The sequence below is a fragment of the Charadrius vociferus genome, unplaced genomic scaffold (genome assembly GCF_000708025.1).
Source record: "Charadrius vociferus isolate BGI_N301 unplaced genomic scaffold, ASM70802v2 scaffold183, whole genome shotgun sequence".
Classification (NCBI taxonomy): domain Eukaryota; kingdom Metazoa; phylum Chordata; class Aves; order Charadriiformes; family Charadriidae; genus Charadrius; species Charadrius vociferus.
This window is the reverse complement of record NW_009648250.1, coordinates 3,990,483-4,008,317: the sequence shown is the minus strand read 5'-3', so window position 1 is coordinate 4,008,317 and position 17,835 is coordinate 3,990,483.

The window sequence follows — 17,835 nt, the reverse complement described above, 5'->3', positions numbered from 1 at the left end:
CGCGGTGCCATTACGCTCCGGTGAGGCCTCCGCCGGGACGCCGCTTGGTGGCCGCACGCTGGAGTGGCACGGCAGCACAAAGCTAAGCCTGGCTTTAATTATTCACCAATTAACGAAGTATGAGAAAAACGCACTTGTGCAAAAGGCCGATTTCAAACGTAAACATCTTCTAGACATAACAGTAGTGTTTACATAACGTGCAGCTCTCTACCAGAAAAACACAGGATACCATACCAAACATCATACATATTGCTAGTTTACCGTTTGCTAATACCATTTAAAGCAATGGTATTAGTCTAGAGAGGCTTCAAGGAACACAAGAACAATTATTTTACTCCCACCAGGAGGAAACTCCTAGCTGCATATAATAGTTTGGAGAATTTGTTCATTCCTCGTAATGAAATGTCAGCCAAATTTCTCCTGTTAAAAAAAAAACAAAAACCGACCTGCAAGCAGTTCACTAACATGCAGAGGGTTACTTGTACTGCTGTTGCTGGACTCCAGAGTCTGCAGATAAGCACACAGTCCCATGTACAGCAGCACACATCTGAAACTCCAGAGAGCCTGGGGCATACACAAGTCCGGAGAGCACGGCTGTAACAGGGAGCAGATGAAAGAGTAATTTGTTTCATAGATTATTTCTTTTTACAATATTGTTTGATTACAACATGAAGCATTGTGGATTGGAAGGTCCAAAAATGCTGCACATCTGAATGTAATAAAGTGTGTTTCAAAGTTGTTTAGGTGTGAGAAGCTGTTGGAAATTGTAAACGACCTTATGCAAGGGGTATTCACGGACACCATGGGTCTAATCCAATGCTCACTTGAGTCATGTAGCTCTAGAGAATTTTGGTTTAGCCTGTGAATGTTCAACCTTTGTTGCACATTGCATTGTTCATGTTACGAGTCCAGGTTTTTCTTTCCATCATAACATTTCCCATAAAATGCATTGATCCTGTTTTCTCCCATTTTCCCCCAAGAAAACCTGCAGGCATTCCACCCAAATCCTGTCCCCTTAGAGCTAATTCCATTACGGTCAATTTTCCATAGTCTGGTGTCAGAAAGTCAGATTGTGTCAACCTATGCAACTGAAAACACAGGGATGCATCACTTCACACAGTGTCAGGACAAACTTCAAACAGGCAGAATGAGCACCATGAGTGAAAAACAAGAATGGTAGAATAATGTTACCTAATCTACCACTCAGCAACATCTGATTTTGAGCATGGCTATGAGGACTGGTCAGTGACAAATGAGGTCTGTAGAGAGGAAAACATACAAGGCTTACACGGCTGCCCACAGCACGTGGATTTGGGTAACACTGCACTAACAGTGAGGCAATAATCCTGTAAGAGAGTGACCGTATGAAGTACTGATCTTTCTTGTCCCACATAAAATGAGGAACCTGTTGAAGTTAATCAGGGCAGAATGATTGGATGAAGCTATCCATCATCTGTTGGGGAAACAGCTACACAGCCAGACGGCCCCTTCTGTGTGCATGGAACTCGGCGCACATGCACTGTGTAAAGCAGTGCTACTGGTGGGAGCAGAGAGACAAAAAGAAAAAGTAACTCCATAGTTCTCTGCCTGTAATTTCACACCTGGAACGCTTACAAACCACAACAGCGGTTCTCTTGAACATGCTCACAGGAGCTCCTATTTATGCTCAGGTGGCAAAGAGCATCCAAAGTGCCTCTGCTCCTTTCTGCACAAGAGTTAAAACTAGGTAGCTCTGGCTAAATACAGCTTAAAACATGCTTAGAGTAAGGATGCTTGCGTGGCTAGCATGGAAAAAACACTCAAGAAATTAACCTGGTCCAGAGTGAATCTTTGGCCTGGTTTATGTTGGTCTAAGAACTAAGTCAGGTCACATTTAAACACAGTTCCAGTTAAGCCAGTTTTGTAGATGGGCCAATCTGTATTTTGACACTGCAGAAAACAAAGCTGGTCTAGCCTATCCCAGGACATAGTTTAACATGCCCACCAAACTAGTTTAAACATGTTTCTGCTAGCGTTCATATGCCAGGATAGATAGGATCTTTGAAATGTTGCTAAATATCATGATTTTATCACAAATCACAAGATAATTAGCCCTTTTCTCAAAGCCCCAGCTTCTAGAGTCATGTGAAATTGATAATCTCTTAGGGTTGGTTTTGTTGTTTGTTTCTTTTAATAAGAAGTCTGGAAAAATGACTATGTGAAATGTCAGTGTGGCCTTCAAAAACAGAAAGCATGTAAACCTCCAAATATTTTCAGTTTTCATCTCTTGAATTGTAAGTGCCACATTTCACTCTGAAACAACTGGGGTAGCAAAAACTTCTTTGTTCAATTTAAATCCAACTTGCTATGCAGAGGAGCACTGCTGTTTTAACTAAATAAGTTTCACCTCACACTTTATTCAAATTTGTTTGACTTCTGTGTGGAGACAAGTTCTTGTATCCTTGAACTATAGCAAACTTTATAATATGGCTTTATTGAGACGTAAACGTTCTGCAGGCATACCTACGTAGCCAAAACATCTTCCAGACTACTCTAGGAACATCAGGAAGAGTTCTAATGCTGGCAAAGCTGTACCAGCAGTATAATCCATTTACCACTGCAGGTTATTTCATTGAGGAGATGGAAATACATTTTTTGTTTTGTTTTGTTAGTATCAGCTGCATCTACAGTAGCAGGGTTTGCCAGTACAGCTATCTTGACAACCCTTTTAAATGCAAACAAGCAGTATGTGCCCGCAGCACAGGCTGAGATCTCATTTTTAATGCTATTAAACAGCTGTGTCTTGGGCTTTTGCCTTGTTAGACTCTTTTTAACCACATTATTTTGTTCAACTGCTAAATAAACAGCATGGGGTTAAATGTATTAGTGTAATTTATCTTCATTCCTTCCTAATTTACACTTCGAATGAATTAATTAGAATGATCTAATTAACAGTGTACAATAGCAGTACCAGTGCCAAAGATCTCCCAGGGGGATGGGCCCAGGAACACCCCCCCTCAGTGACCCACACCTGCTTTCCTTATCATTTGCCGTTGATGGGTTTCTCCACCCTGGCCTGCAAAGAGAGGTTTGGGTTGATACAGCCCAATGTGGTACAATGCTAGTTTAGTGCCAGAGATGTATTTAAAGTGTTTGGTGGGAGGTCAACGTTCAACAATTCTTAGCAACGAATATGCCAGCTTGCCTGCTAGTTCTGGGGGGGGAGAAACGCCTCTTAGCCCTGTTCTCCTTTCCTCACCTCTATATATGTTTATTTTTGAAAGGATTACATTCAGTCAGGCTGGCCCTTTAGATGTCATTCCTGTATAGCATGGCAGCTCAGACTGAAAAGAAAATCTGAAAACGAGCAGCGCTAGTGGGCAAATGTTGGTCTATGTGACATGTAACTGCTCCTCTCCAAAACATTTACATTGCATCAGCGTAACCAATGGTTGTGAGGTGTAAGTCTCTTGTAACTTGTAAAGAATATGAACTCTGGCCCATTCAAAATCAGTGAGTTATGCCATCACCTTATGTGTAAGAGATAGGAAAAGTCAGGCCTTGGTTTCTATTTAAGGCTGAATACATTTTGTACAGAAGATTTTCAGAAGGGTCCATTTGGCTGTAAAATAATGTTACAGATGTGGATAATGTCTGGTGTGAGAAAGATTTTCACCTGAGGTTTCTTTATCCTTGGGGGAAACCCTTGGAAAAGCCTGACTATTGCATCTAGTCCACAGTTCACAATTCTGCATTATTCCAGCAGTATGTGCTTATACAGGGAAGTAGTATTGAGAAAAAAACACATCTCAGAGTATAAGGAGAAGCCATCCACTTCTCTTTTGTATGTAATTCCTCTGTCCATCTTACCGTTTTCCAGTTTGTCTTGCTCTCAGTTACTCCCCAAAAAGTCTCTGGTACCTGACTTCATTTTCTGCCTGTTCCATGTTGTCTGCTCTCCCTCTTAGCAAGAAAAGTCATTCCTGGCCAATGAAGACAACAGTGATGATGACCCACTTTTGCCCAGGTTTGATTAGCAAGGAGCCCCAATTATTACTGGTATGCAAGCCGCTTCCCAGAGGTATGTGGGCCAGCACAGGACTGGGAGTATGGCTGCAAAGAGCTGTGGATGCCACTTCTGCCATCAGTCGTGGTGACATTCAGCAGAATTCTTAGCACCTCCTCCATACATTCATTCTCAGGAGATTTCAATTCCCTGTGCATATCTTTGCTGGCTATTGCCATCTCTGAACAGAGACCCCACACAGGGACACTTCCTTGCTTCTCTCCAGAGCTATCTCCAGTCAGTGCAGACTCCAGGCCTTGCAGCAATTTCCCTCTGCTTCTCTCTTGCTAAGTAGCAGTGGCCCCCAGTGGTGACAGCTAAGCTGGCTTCTCAGTTCAAGTTTTCCCACTCCCTAATGAACAGCCTCCATGCTGTAACAGAAACTTGGCCCAAGGACTTGTGAGTTCCCCACATCTTCCGGTTCTGCAGGGACCATGGTCAAGTTCCTGCTGACCCCTTCAAGCCCCTACAGACCTAAGCTTGGAACCGACCAACACCGATGAGCCTCTGAGAAGAGAGCTGTTTAGTCTTTAAGAAGGGACTGGGTAATTTAAACAGAGGACAGTGTGTCATCTAGGGAGACTCCTAAATGATGGAGATTTTTTGCTTATCTTCATCTTTTATGTTAGTACTTAAAGCAGGAAGACAAAAATGTATTCATGCAAACAAATAGCTTTGGCTTTGTAAGGACAGGAATACACATGTAAGTAGCTATTCTTACTTTCATGAGTAGCACTACACATTTAAATACAATGCATTTATGGACTTCTCACACTTAAGGACTATTTAAGGACTTTTATTCAATGTATTTAAGGACAAGGATTTTTGATGTGAGATGGGAATACCCACACTTCTTTGGTGGTGCAACTTTGAGTCACTCAAGTCTGAAAATACAGGCATGTATGTCTTCAAAAGAATTTACATTTTTGCTTGGGGACTTGTTACACTGTTCCCCGCACTTAGATGCTATTTTGCCTGCAAGTCAGAAGGGAACTAGCTCTTCACCTCTTCAGGCCTGCTGAAAATTCAAGCCCTACACCAACAGATGCCAGAAAAAAGAAGGCAATGCGTAGGAGCGAAATGGCCTGACTGTGTCAAATACTTAGGAGAGAGCTTTGGATTTCTTCAGATGGATAAGTGCAAACATGAGAGAAAAACTTTTTTTGCTCCTTCTGTTTTCCAGTGCCCAGGGGACATTGAGCTAATCTGCCCTTATGGATATATGGGTAGATCAGGACCTGGGGTGTAAATCCAGGTTGCTCACCTGCGAGAAGTCTATGTCTCAATGCTACTATCATCCACTGCACCAAATTAAAGTGACAGCCAACAGACATCTTCTAGTCATGCTTTCCATCATCATATACATACCTGTTAAAGGATTAGTTTCCAAACTATAGGCTGTGAGATCATGGGAAGTGGTCCACATAACCCAAGTAAACTGTCAAGTTTATATTGTTTACAATTTAAAAAGTTTGATGATAAGAATGCATGAGAAATTTGGAAGCTTAACATGGTTTGTTGGGGACCACTGCTATAAGGAGACACAGTGCAGAATTTCCTGATTTTTACTGGTTTACGACAAATCCAGACAAGTATTTTAGAGCAAACTTGTTTGTGTAATGTTGCCTTTATTAATTTTCTTTTTTTGCTGAACAATTCACCACAAATATTTGGAACAGCATTATTAGCAGTTTTGAGGCCACATTAATCCTGGATGTTCTTAAATAGCACTTTTACAGATACTTAAGAACACTTAAGAAAGGAACACTTTTGAAGGCTCTTGGCAGAACATAAGAAGGTTAAAATAGAGTCTCAGTTACCTAGTCTCATTCTGTGAAGCCTGATGATTGTGAGGACTAAGTAATCTGATTCCAGTCATTTTAACAGAATGAAATGTGTCCTACGGAGTTGGTATTTCTGTGGTTTAGATCTAACTTTTGAACATGTTGCCTACAGCAGGGGTTGTTTCCCAGGCGTTCTTATATGCACAAGTAGCCTCAGTATCCTCATCAGCCTATGTCTGTTTAATGCAAAGGACTTAAAAGGACACATTTGCTCGTTTTAAAAGACTTGTTTATGTACTCTCTCAAAGCCTTTATTTGAGACTTTATTGTTCTTGTGTACAAAGGAAACCAGTGAATTGGATCCTGCCACAGAGCCCGTGTATTATACAAAGGTTTAAATCCTTCATGGTGTTGGTTTGAATTTTTTTTTATCTTTTTTATAAGCGAGCCTTTGTAGAAGATGAATTCACTGTCAGTGCAGGGCTGGTGCACTTAAATCTGCAGCAAAACCTTTTTTAAAAAGAAAAAACAGTTTATGAGTGAAGAATTGTCACATCATAATAGGCAAAACCTTGAAAGTTTCACATTCAACAGTGAGGGGTAACCAGATTTCTTAGGTGAACTGTATTCCAAAAAGGCCTATTCCCTCTCTGCTCTAAATGTTAATTTGGACGATTTAGTTAAGTAGAAGGGCTTAAACTTGGAAGAATGTGTACTGCGGGCAAAGCTTCAAAACTCTCTTAATACAGTCAATGTGGCATTTACTCTGGTTATTGATTTGCATCTTCAAAGCTCTGCTTTATTTTAGGCTAATGGAGTTTAATTAGAGATCTCATTGATGCTGAAAGTAGTAAAAATGAAACTGTTGATGCTTTATTTGAGCTAAACATTTTCTGGCAAATTTCCCAACCTCCAGGACATGTCTGAACATGTTTTTACTTTCCTACCTGAAGAAGGAGCCACTTGGCATGTCAACATACGTATATTTTGGCTTAAAGAAAAGACAGTAGTTTGGAAATACAAAAGACAGCTTCTGTCTTTTGTAAGAGGTCGTGTGTTAAGATGTAAAAGAGGTAATACATTAAATTAGAAAGAATTTGAAGTGCATAGTTGGAAGATAGGTAACTGATCACTTGGGCTTTCTTAAAGAAATGTATTTAAGGTTTTAGTTAACAGGCAATTTCCTTTTCAGAATCTACTTTCATCTGTATGTAAACTTAGAGTTTTTCCCAAATAGAATAACAAAGCCTCATGACTCACCACATCCAAATAATAGATTGGAAGAAACATCGGGTTTTCCTTACAGAGGTAATGCACATTCAGCTGTGGAAGTAATCATATCCTGTGCTGGCTAAAAGATCAGTAGATTGCCACTAGTACATTTTCTAGATATCTTTAAAATTCATTGGTTATTGTGATAAACTGCATATATCACAAGCATCCTGGATAGAAAAATACTTCCAAGCTTTGTCATATCACAATAAACAGACAGGGGCAGGGGCTGGCATAAGTGGATTTTGTAGTTCAAAAGTGATAGTTCACCAAAATATCTAAGCAAATATCTCTAAGTGCTCAGTAGCTTGCATGAAGTGCCAGTGTACTTATGGCGTGCGCACGCGCACACACACACAAACACACAAAGCCCAGGCTATGGTATGCATAAGCCCAGCCAGAACTTGTGTTTGTACAAGGATAGTCTCATTTTCTCAGCTAGAAACAAACAAACAAACAAAAAAAGAAATTTAGGGATGATCAATTATATGAAAATTCATCAGATTTGGAAATCTGGCTTCAAAAATTTCTCAAGCAAATTTTACGTGTTTATTGTTCATATGAAGATTGAAAATACCTAAAAACCTCAATAAGTGTTAATAGACTTGCCAGATTGTCATGCAAATGAAAGCTGCGTGCATATGCAAACATTCGCGAGAGGATTACCTGAGCTCCTATAACTAAGATACTTTGGAAAGATCTTCTGTTTTCTTCTGCTCAAGTACATTTCAAGAAGTTTTCCTTCTGCTGGGGGTCTTTCATATTCCAGTAACCTAAATGGGGAGAAATCTTTGAGGCACAAATATCTGACGAAAATCATAAGTGCTTTCATGAGGTGCCATTGATTTTCCCAGATAACATTCAGATCAAAAGGGAAAACAAAAATATCCCAAAACAATATAGAAGTCTTCTTTTCAATTGACACAGCAGATTCCGTACATTTTTTATAAAATCAATAAATAAAATTATTTTATGTTGCTTCTCTGAGCAGGTCTAGTGAAGATGTGTTTCTGCAAGAGAGCTGTGTTGTCTGAGAGCAAGAGTTTTAAATTTTCTAGAGTTCCTATGTCTTATTTCCTACCAAATAACATTAACGTGTGAACTTCTAAACATGCCTTAAGTAATGTGATGTGGTTTAGCTTTTTCGTGCTAATGCATCTCAATAAGCAGACTATAGAAATGAAAATACCTTTAAAACACAGGGCTCCCAGCCCATTCAAATAAAAAGCATAAAATTTTGTCCATGATCTTCAAAGTAAATTTAAACAAGGACTAATCTTTACACTCCTTAACTTGTCAAATTTTTCCTTTCAATATCCTAAATATTCTGAATATTTCAGCGTACCCTGATATACTCCTGTATGAGAGAGAAGCTCAAAAAAATCCAATCCATTGTTTTAAGGGACCAAAAGATAAAGATCTTTTAGCAATTTATTACTACAACAAGGTTTGTGAGAAAAGGAAGTATCTTCAAACCTTAGTTATTCTTCTAGTGTTCTATAACGCTACAGAATTGCCATCACATTCAACCATTTAGTTGCTTTAGACACCTCTTTTTAAACCTGGGCTGAGTTCTGCAGCCATCTCTCCCTGCTCTCTCTCACAGGGAGGTGGCAGATGCCCACCCCAAGTCAGCACCCCTGGAGGCAGGGCAGGACACGAACACCCTCCCCATCTCTGGCTGGGAGACAAGCACATGGCACTAGGCAAGGCAAGAAACTGCCCCAAAGCTCGTGAGAAATGAGGTTAAACTCGGTGTTTAGGCAAACCCTTATCATGAACAAACATCAGACATCTGAAAAGGGATCAGGTGAATCCTGGCTTTGTTGAAGACAGTAGACAGATGATCGGAGACGTGGTTTTGTCTCACTAATTATTACAGAGCTAGGCAATTATGTTTAGTGAAACAGACAGGCATTTATATTACCTAGGCTCACAAATGTAAAACTAACCCCACCCTTCCCTCCTTAAATACATCCCTCCTGCTACTTTTATTATTACTTATGATACAATTACTTATTCTTTATGGATAAACACATTCTTAAGGAACTCATGACAATGGTATTTTTTCCTTTCTTGTTTTCTGCATATATTTATTTCTCTTTGCAGATTCCTGTCTTGCTCCATCTTGGCATAGCGCATTCTGGCTGTGTCCTAACTGTTAACAACATATATTTCTCTTAGCTGCCCTCCTAGCTTAGCAGTATTTGTCCATAAAGGTAAAAGGAGCTGCAGAGAGGAGAGCCTGCCAATTGCACAGCCAAAATATACTCAGTCACACCCTGGTAATGGACTGATTTTGGAAGGATTGCACAGATTCCACCCCGATAGGTTTTGGTACCACACCCCCTATCTGATCCACTTATTTCAGTATATCCCACAACCGTGTAGAGATAGGTCTGACCTGTTAATGCCTGCAGGCATAGTTGTCCACTGTACCCTGATCTGAACCAACAGATTAACTCAAAAGTTTCTGAAGCCCATTTTCTCAATGTTATTCATTTAAGACTATAACCCAGCTCCTGTGAAGTCAATGGGAGTGTTGCCAGTGAACGTCAACGCCTCTGCTATTTTATTCTTTGGCTTCCTAAGCAGGAACTGCCAATCATGCTGTATTACACAGTAATTTTATTAGGCATCCAACCGTGCTTTCAGTGAAGTAGAGACAAGTTATCCTTTGCCTTTGCCGGCAACAAAATCAGGCGCCTTCAGCAAACCACCAAATTCTCTACATGTTTCTTTTGTTGGAAGACACAACTCTAAACGACTTCAAGCCATTCTGACTTCAAACCATTCTGACTTCTGAACTGATAAAGTAAAACATTATGCCATCCCATAAATGTAGTATCAAACTCCTCTCTGCAAGCCTATTTTCTGACTTTTTTCCTCTCCTTCAGGACCTAAGTATTTTTTTGTTTTCTTGTGAATAGCAAAGCCTGTAAACTAGACATTGGTAGATTCTATGTTATATCATTCTGCACAACTAATATGAAGTGTCAAGAAATGATAAGATAATAAAAAAATCCAAATCTCATTTTTCATCAAAAAATCAACTTGAGCTTTATAAAAATGTGTAGTTGTTACTGCAGACTCTTTGCCTAGAGGTATGCATTTTTGACTGAGCTGTCTTGTTGTCTGATTATTTTTAAAAAATAATAAATCTACTGGCTAATGATATTAGGCAATCTTCTTAAAATATTGGCACCTTGGCACAGCAGCTCTTGGCAGAACTGAAAGCAGTAGACAGATACGGCTTTAAACTGTCTTCCTCTCTTTGTTTCCCTTTCTCCAGTTCCAGTCACAGCCAAGGCAAAAAGCCACCTCCAAGCTTCTTTTCACAGTGTTTACATTCAATAGCCCTCAGGGAAGGAAAGCAGAAAAATGGCAGTACATGTGTGCTACTTCAGGAACATGAAATGCGAGTAGCACAAGTCTCCTCCATCCAGGGGTTTGCTTTAAAGCCATTTTGCACTACCATCATTGGTAAAGGCAGTTCTAAGCATGTGGTGCCATTTGACTGCACATTGTCCCAATCCACACAACTGACTTGAACTAAGCTGGCTTTCTGAGCGCTCTTCAGCTGACCAAACATAGTGTTGAAAATTATAATAATAAAATGCAGTATGGATTAGGGTAGTTTATTTCTGATACCGTGTATTCATAGCAGTACGATGAAGAAGGTTTACACAAAGCATCTCAGGTAATACAAGTAACTAATGACCACAAGAAGCAGGAGTTAAATAACGTGATCTGACCACTGCTTCTGACACATTAAACTGCAAATACAATACACCAGCCTTAGAGCTCACTGAACAAAAGAGATTACTTACAGACTGCCAAAAAAGAAAGCAACATCTGTTACTGGGGACTATACAAAGAAAATATTACTGTTTAACTGCAATCAAAACCATTCTGCAGCTTTTAAAATCCACAGTTCACTTTAAATGTATTGTATTTTTTTTGAAACTTGATATTTTGTAAGGTTTTCTTTATCATTTAAAAAAAGCTTTTCTCCAAAATATTTCACAATAAATCTTGAAATTCTTTTCAACAGGTCTTACTCAGTATACTGAATAATACTGCTTACAAATGCCTTTTAGTTATATTGTGGTAGCTCTCTGGATCGTGAATCAGTCTTTAGTCATATCTCTATTTGAGACTCTCCATAGTCATAGCTTTCAGAGCATAACTCTCAGGCTCCACAGCATTCTTCTAAATGAAGTTATCACAAGAAATTAAATATTCACGGTAAAAATTAGGGGCTCAGGGAGGTGTGTGTATCAATAACTACATTGATTATGTATTAAAGGATCGATCATTCATTCATTTTATGAATACATAGAAAGTTTAAAATATTTCAAATCTAAAGTCTTTCTTATATACATAGCACTTTTAAATATAAACTCCATACATTCCATAGAATTTACTCTGCATTTCCCCATTAAGTGATTAAATTAATTTTGAGAGCTGAGATTCCTCAACTGACTGAAGTATATCAGATTATCTTCTTTATTGTGTTAAAATCATAGAATATTGGCTGGAAAGGGTCTTTAGAGGTCTCTAGTCCAACCTCTGGCTCAACAGAGGGTTACTCTTGCAGTTAAATCAGGTTGCTTGTGGTCCTTTTGAAAATCTCCAGGCACATTCTGAACAATCTCCAAGAATGGAGGATATTAACTTTCCTCAACCCACTGAGGATGATCTTGCTTATACCACACAGGATACTGTTTGCCTTCATCGCTGCAGGGTCACACTGCTGACTCATGTTCGGCCTGCTGTCCATCAAGAGACCCAGTCCTTTTCTGCAAAGCTGGTCTCTCACCAGTCAGTGCCCGGCTTTTAGCAATGCATGTTTTTTTTCTGCAGGACTTCACACTTGTTTTTGAACTTGTTCCTGCTTGTTCCATGGCTGCAAGATTTGATGGATTCATTTAAGTATTTCCTGATTTGATCCTCCTCTACTGTGGGTAATATCTCTCTCCTCCAAACTTTGCAAGTCGTCAGAGAAACCTTATTAGAATAGAACAGAACAGAATAGAATAGAATATTTCTGTTGGAAGGGACCTACAACGATCATCTAGTCCAACTGCCTGACTAATTCAGGGCTGACCAGAAGTTAAAACATGTTAAGGGTGTTGTCCAAATGCCTCTGAAACACTGACAGGCTTGGGGCATCGACCACCTCTCTATGAAGCCTCTTCCAGTGTTCGACCACACTCTCAGTAAAGAAATGTTTCCTCATGTCAGGTCTGAACCTGCCCTGGCACAGCTTTGAACCATTCCCACATGTTTTATCACTGCATACCAGGGAGAAGGGCTGAGCACCTCCCTCTCCACTTCCCCTCCTCAGGAAGCTGTAGAGAGCAATGAGGTCGCCCCTCAGCCTCCTTTTCTCCAAACTAGACAAACCCAAACTCCTCAGCTGCTTCTCACAGGACATGCTTTCCAGCCCTTTCACCAGCTTTGTTGTCCTCCTCTGGACGCATTCAAGGACCTTCACATCCTTCTTAAACGGTGGGGCCCAGAACTGCACACAGTACTCCAGGTGAGGCTGCACCAACGCTGAATACAACAGGATAATCCCCTCTCTTGACCAGCTGGTTAAGCTGTGTTTGATGCACCCCAGGATGCAGTTTGCCCACTTAGATGCCAGGGCACACTGCTGGCTCATATTGAGCCTGCTGTCAACCAGCACCCTCTCTGCAGGGCTGCTCTCCAGCCACTCCTCTCCCAGTTTATACTTCTGTCTGGCATTACCCTGTCACAGGTGCAGAATTTGTTCTTGTTAAATTACATACCATTGATGATTGCCTAATGCTCCAGTCTATCTACATCTCTCTGCAAGGCCTCTTATCCCTCAAGACAGTCAACAGCATCTTCCAGTTCAGTATCATCAGCAAACTTACTAATGTCAACTCCTGCATCCAGATCACTGATAAAAAGATTGAAAAGAACTGGCAGAACCTGGAAGGCTTAGCAAGAGATTCTGCTAGTAAAGACTGAAATCAATAAACCATTGGGTACCTCAGTCTTTTCTATACCCTTCATTAGTAGATCACCTGCCTGATTCAGCAGCAGGTCCATATTTTCCCTGGTCTTCCTTTTGCTGTGAACACACCTGCAGAAGCCCTTTTTGTTGCACTTCACATGCCTTATCTGCTTCAATACCCGCCAAACTTTGGTCTTCCGAATTCCATCCCTGCATGTGCAAGTGATGCTTCTATACTCCTCCTTGGTAGTATATCCTGTCTTCCACTTCCCATACACTTCCTTTTTGGTTTAAGCTCAGTCAGATGGTCTCTGACCACACTGGTTTGCTGTGGTGCCTGCTGTATTTCTTGCATCTTGAAATAACCTCACTGGTCAATAAAGATGTTGGGCACAAGCAGATTGAGTCTACTTGAAAACACAGGGGGGGAGGAGAGGCAGGAAAGGGAACAAATTAAAAAAAAAAAAAAGTTCCAATTTGGGCTTTGAAAGCACTTCAATATTGTGGCTTAGGATGATTTTTTCCTCCCTAATAGAACCACTTCATGTTGTCCCTCATATCTAAATTATGCCTTAATTATGCATCTAAATTATGCATTAAGGCTGAGACTACTAGTGCCTTAGTCCCTCTCTGTCGGGGCTATAGGTCATGAGTAAATCCACATGTGACAGTTTACTTATTACTACAATCAAGGGGTTGACAGAAACACTGTTTGAATCTTGGACTTGAATGTCAGGCCTTTTTCTCTAAGCCATAGTTTCCTTTTGCCTTCTTCAATCTTGTTACTGAAAAAGCAATTATTAAAATAAAATAATTATATATCGTATATAAAAATAAGTATATATAATAATTTTATTAAAATAAAAAAATTAAAATATAAAAAAAGAGAGGAAACACAAACCCAGCAAAGTTCTGAAAAGCAGAAGCTTGATGTTAAACCTGAATTCAGAGATGCCTGGCTGGAGCGATGGATGGAGAATATACATGAAAAAAGTAATCAAAGCACAGTATTCTGGGTCTCCTGAAGCTTAAGAGTATAGGGATTTAGAAGAACTCTAAAAGAAAAAGCTGAAATGGTTGAGACAGGAAATGATTGAAGAATGAATAAAAATTTCAGCAGAGCCAGAGCTGAAGCAAGAAAGTGGCCTGGCAGTGCTGTAGAGATTGTGAGAGGTCAGTGACACACAAGCAAACTGTAAAGAGGGTAGCAGGCTTAAAAATCAGTTCAAGCTCAAGGAGGTCTTCAAGATTCCCAGCGTTCACTACTGCAGGAGATAATTAAGCAAAGTACTGCATTAGATGAAGTAGTCTTACAAAATAAAATAAATAAAGAAATAAATATTTCACAGCTACAAAGTCAGCATCCCTGCAGGCTTTTCCTCCCTTTCAATAAAAGTTAAGGCAAGGAGGGATGCAGTAGAAGAACTACAGTGGCATTCTGGTACTGACGCCTGTCAAGGCTGGCCTCAGTGCACTTCCTTTAAAACAACCTATAACATATATTTGGAAATACACATGTGGATACACATGTACAGGATTTATTTGTTTGAGGGGATATTGCAGAGTAAAAAAAAAATAAAAAAGCTGTAAGAGATTTGACATCGACAGCTCTTCTACAGGTAATAATAATGGAAAAGTTCATGGAACAGAAGGTGTATAGCAAATGCAGAATATTGTGGGATCATCTCATGTAGACAGGGCTCAATGGGTCAACAGAAATTGGAACGGTAAATAAAAGAAAGTCGTAGGTGCCATTCTTGAAAAAGTGATGATGATTTAGACTGAAAATACTAAAAACCTGAGACAAAGTAGAGGTGTAGAGGAGAGAACAGCTCAGTTATGTGCTTTTCAAGGCTGTTTGGAAAGTAACAATGACAAAAGCAAGGTGGAGAGCGTTCAGTGGAATCCCTTTTCCACCCAACAGAAGTTTAATTTACCTTACTTGAAAATGCCATGCAAGACTGTAAAAATGGAGACTGTGCAGCTGGCTTTTATGCAAAGCTGTTGTCTTAATGAGAAAATGTGAAAGGCTGAAGAATAAACATAAAAGAATAATTATTTCATAGACCTGTAAATATAACAGAACACAGTCCTAGAGAAGAAATAAACAACTCTTAGATCAAAGGATTCATAGATCTCCTTCACTGGAGGAATAAGTAGAAATTTATTAGTTGCCTTTTTCTTTTTCTTCTTTTTTTTTTTTTTTTGAAGCCAGCTCACAATAAGTATACAGCTTAATGTCAACTTAAATTACATCTACAGTTTTCTGACAGATTCATTTGCTTTTTCAGGTTTATGTCTAACACACTGACAGTTTCTAATCAATAGGAGACAATTCCCTTTGAGAGTTATTAAAATATACCTTGCATTTAAATGCAATAAAAAGCATGACTGAACATGCCTCTGTTCCTCATAACACATAAATACCACATCTGGTCCATAAAAAACATGCATTATACAGAGGTTGTATGAATGCCAGATACGTATTATTACATGGAACTGTTTTATCCATCTAGCCTAATTTCCAGATGTTTTATTACTTGTAGACAAGAGTATTGTCAAAACTGTTGCTGGAAGTCCATTTATTTCAAGAGGGCAAGGGACAGGGATAGCGAGTTAAGCTACAGGAAATGTTTGTGATACAGTTAACGTCAAGTCATGTGACTGAAGCATCAGCACTATCATGTTTAAAGAGATGCACTTAAAAATTCAATTTCAGACTAAAATTTCAGTTGACTGCATTTTAAATATGCACTTACTTATTCTTCCAGCAGTAAATGGCACATAATTGCAGGTAATATTTACAAAAAACAGAGCAAGCAACTAATGGGAATTAAATGGAAACCATTAGTACAAAAGTTGCTGGTAACTATAACCATATCCAAAAACACATCAAGCAGTTAGCTAAAAATTCTGAAGACATTGAAAACTAATATCCTTTAATTCCTCCAATTTGGAATTGGGCTGTGGGATTTTTCTTGTTTTTTCTTTTTTTTTTTCTCTGTAAGAAACAGAAATATGTTTTCAAATATTATTTACAATGAAAGCAACAGTTCTGAAGGAGCGATATGACATCTGAAAAGCTTGTTTGGGTCCCTCACAAAAGGAAGGTTTCTAGTGCAATAGTAAAAGTATGAGGTAGAGGAGGGGATGAAAAAGCGTGTAGGTGAGCACATAAAGGAAAGGAAAAGCAGCAGACAGTACGTCATAAAAATGGTGTCTCACCAAGATGTCAGAAGAGACAGGACTAGGTCTAGTTTGAGCACAGCAAGGTAGAAATGAAGCAGTTGTAAGAACACCACTAGAAAGGAGGCAGTAACGTAAGGGTTGGACAGTAGCCACTAGTTTTCCTTGTAATGAAGGTACATTTCATTAAATGCAGCATTTGGTTTAGTGAAGTACAAGCTATACAGAGATGTGAAGATTACCAAAAGAAAAGACACTGATTTTTAGAATATTTGGCATATCAGTGTGACATTTCTGATTTTATCCCTGAAAAAAAGTAACTTAGAATGACTGTAGTAAGTTTACTTTACAATCCCATTCAAAATGGCATCATAACATGATCTCATAAATTCTGTTTCTAAGTGACATTAACTCCAGGCTTTTCTGTCCTGTAACATTTCCTATACTGGCATGGAAAACCTAGAAGTTCCTCTCAATTCGTTGTGGGTCCTGTTTCAAATTACGTACTACTTCTCACACCATACCTTCTTTTTTAGTAAATCCTGAGCAGGAGCACAGCCATTTAAAAAAACATTTCAATGATCAGGTAAAGGGAGGGAGTCCTAGCAGTGTCTCAGAGAAACCTGGAGGCTACAGTCTGTAAATCTAAGGTAAATTTCTCAATTAAATGATGAATTTGACTACCTCTCTTCAGATTTACTAAACAAGAATATTTAAAACAGGTTTTCACTATGTCCACTGAAAACCTAGAAAACATTTCCAAATTGTTTGAGATACATAATGGCTGGGAAGGTAAAATTAATTTCAGTCCTATGAATACTATACCACCATAACCTGTATTTACCTGAAACCCAACATAGTCTATAAACATGACCCAAGGCTTAGAGAGGGCTCAAAAAATGGGAAAATATTCATCATCCTGTCCATGAAAAATATGATGGTTACTCCACTATCACTGATAGTTCCTCAGAAATCAAATTCATAGATGAATCATAAAATGGTTAGAGTTGGAAGGGACCTTAAAGATCATCTAGTTCCAACCCTCCTGCCATAGGCAGGGACACCTTCCACTAGTCCAGGTTGCTAAAGTCCCATCCAACCTGGCCTTGAACGCTTCTGGGGGTGAGGCCTCCACAACTTCCCTGAGCAATTTGTTCAAGTGCCTCACCACCCTTAGAGTGAAAAAATTCTTCCTAATATCTAATCTAAATCTACCCACTTCCAGTTTAAAGCCATTACCCCTCATCCTATCACTACATGGCCTTGTAAAAAGTCCCTCTCAAGCTTTCCTGTAGGGCCCCTTCAGGTACTGGAAGGCTGCTATAAGGTCTCTGCAGAGTCTTCTCTTCTCCAGGCTGAACAACCCCAACTCTCTCAGCCTCTCTTCATAGAAGTGCTGCAGCCCTCTGAGCATCTTCATGGCCCTCCTCTGAACCCACTCCAACAGCTCCCTGTCCTTCTTATGTTAGGGGCTCCAGAGCTGGACACAGTACTCCAGGTGGGGTCTCACAAGAGCGGAGTAGAGGGGTAGAATCACCTCCCTCGCCCTGCTGGCTACT